The sequence below is a fragment of the Cynocephalus volans genome, chromosome 13, assembly GCF_027409185.1.
Source record: "Cynocephalus volans isolate mCynVol1 chromosome 13, mCynVol1.pri, whole genome shotgun sequence".
Taxonomy (NCBI): Eukaryota; Metazoa; Chordata; class Mammalia; order Dermoptera; family Cynocephalidae; genus Cynocephalus; species Cynocephalus volans.
Genome location: NC_084472.1, coordinates 71653336 through 71656197, shown reverse-complemented (window position 1 = coordinate 71656197; position 2862 = coordinate 71653336).

Sequence of the window (2862 nt, the reverse complement as noted above, 5' to 3'; positions counted from 1 at the left end):
ATCTACCTTTAAATGAAATTCAGCTTCTTTTCTTATTTTAAAACATAGTGGAGACATAATCAGCAAAAACATTTTAGAAATGTTTCCTTAGCTGTAGTAAATACAGTGAATTGGTGAGGCCCCAGTCACTGGGCAAAGAGTTGGCACTAAGATCTAGCTCTGGGGAAGTCTGGGTGAAATTCAGATAAAGTTCACACCATCAGAGGTGTGCCTGAACATTTCTGTCCCCTGCAACCCTCTAAAAAAGTTCTATCAGCCTTTTCAAAAAGTGTTAACTCTTCTTTCCTACTATTTATTTCTTTGCATTAATTTTTAATATTCATATACATTGCCTCAAATGTCCTTCTGGAGGAAGAAAAAATATGTAAGACATACATGAGAAATAGAAAATATATTGTAAAAGAAAATCTTTTCTTTCCCCCTTTTAATTTACACTTGACATAAATAGTTTAATTTTTATCACACGTATTCTTGTTGGCCATTTCAAAACCTTTTGTTGAAAAAGGCAGACTATAAATAATTTTATCGCAATAACTTTTTCTTTCTATGATCCTTATTCCGTCCTGCAACAGAATATGTGTAATAAGTAAAGTTTGGTTCCCTGTATGATAATTGCATTTGGACAAATGTGAGATAAAAACCAATAGGTTCCACCTTAACTTTCTATATTTTATTAAAACTTTCTATATTTCATAAAAAATAGGTATAATGAAAATTCATGTCCATCATCTGACACAGCAGGCTATAAAGAAGTTTGCTAATTTTCTTATATGTTAAAGCCTATGTATCCTTTTAGAAGCCTGAAGTTATTACTAGAAAAAAGGTAGTGTATTGATTCATCCCTATAATAAGATGTTCAAAACCCTGATGTACTTTCTTTGAATCAAATTGTAATGGGTAGAAACAAATTTGGGGGAGGAAGAAGAGAAATGTAGGCCCAGTCGCATTCCTTAAATAATAAAATCTCTTCAGTCATTTAAAGATTCAGTCATGTTCTCTAAAGTGAACTATATTTTAACCTTTGAGATGCTGCTTCACAGATGACATGTTTTTAAGCAAAACCAGAAAACTTTGTGTCAACAATTGCTCCACACTGGTTCACATTCGAGTCATCTCGCAGCTGGCCTGCCTGTACCTCTCCTTTCCAGCACAGCCTCAGTCTAACAGAAGATTAATATTTCAGAACTTGTCACGGGCAGTTCAGTCGACTCTGCCGCTGCCTGTGTCTGACAAGCTATTTATCACGTTGCTAAGTGCCAGCATTAAATTATCCCTGCTGTTATGACAGCAGCATTATTCATCAGGATCACAGCCTCAGTACTAGGATGCTCACAGCTGTTCCTGTCTTCCTTTTTGTCTTTTCAGAGGTGCATTGATCTCTGCACTATGTACAGAAAAAGAGAAAGATGGAAGGAAGGAAGGAGAAGGAGGGAAAGAGGAAAGAAAGGAAGAAGAAAGAAGGAAATAAGGAAGGAAGGAATGGAAGGAGGCAGGCAAGGAGGGAGGGAGGAGGAAGCTATGGAAATTAAAATTCCTGTAATAGACAATGGCCCAGTTCTGTTGATATCCCTCTGAATTTGAAAACTTCTCTTTTTATTTACAGACTAAGCCCTCTTTGTTAGAGCTTATTCCTTCATGGGAGCCATATGAAAAATTAAGATGTAAATATACTGATAAGGATACAGAAATACTAACCATGGAATTGCTTCCTATACATTTGTAAGAAAGTTTCCCCCATTTGTTTCCTTTCTCTGCTCCTCCCTTGACAGCCAAGCGCCCACTGGAGAGGCATTTGTTCGTAGTGTCTGAGTGACTGGGTAGTCATGAGCATTTATTTTACTCAATAGAATTTTACCCAATTTTGTGAGGCTCCAGAGCAACTCAAATTTCAGGGTGGATATTTCTCCCTGGAAGCCTCATGAGTTGAAAATGCTGGTAGAAAATAAAGTTGTCAGCATTTTCCAGTTTTTCAAAGGATCACAGGGTGCAACCATCCTTCTTTAGAGTTAAATGGCACCTGACTCTGAGGGCTGCTTCTTTCTTTCTCCTATTTGTTATCATATAAGTGATGTCACTCCCAGGAAACCAAAGCTAACATGCAACCTGGTTTTTATGGATATCTGATGTGTTTTACAAAAGAGTGGTAGGGTAGGAGTCTTCCTTTTCAACAGGCACTAGCATGTACGAACCAGTGGCCGATGGACCAGGTACCCATTCCCCAAACCATCGAGGGGCGTTCAACACGTCAGGGCATCCGCTCTCAGCTCAGTACAGTAGCATGAGCCACCAAGACCTGCCCAAGACTGAGCTAGTTACCCTTTTCTTTCTCCATTCCCCAAAGTCCTCAAAGCTGAAGCATTCAGCCTGAAAGCCTATGTTCTTTACTGTGCTAAGTTTACAGCTTTATCTCCAGGATCATTTCTTGAAGAAGTTGACATGTGGCTTGCTGTGAGCAGCGTCGATGTGCTTTTGGGAATCCACGAGAGGAGAGCCTTGTCCATTGCTCTCCTTGTCATGATTCTTCATAATGACTTTGAATGAGCGAATTAAGCCATTTGCTAACTGCAGAAAGCACAGACTGGTTTGACCACTGCTTTCTGACCCTACAAACTAACAGCGTGGGTTGAAATAATCCCTGACGTAGAGACCCGTCTAGGTGAACTGTTATGGAGCAGTGATGTCAACCGTTCTTGAACTGACGGAAAGGAGATGTGGGTGGGAAAATGTGGAGAGCAGGGGAAGGGTAAGAATGTGTCACTTATGCCCAGGATCAGACTGTCAAATCCAGGAATCACCCTTATTTGTCCTTCCCATGTCCCCACATTATCCATACCATCAACGCATCTTACAGTCTCTACCTCC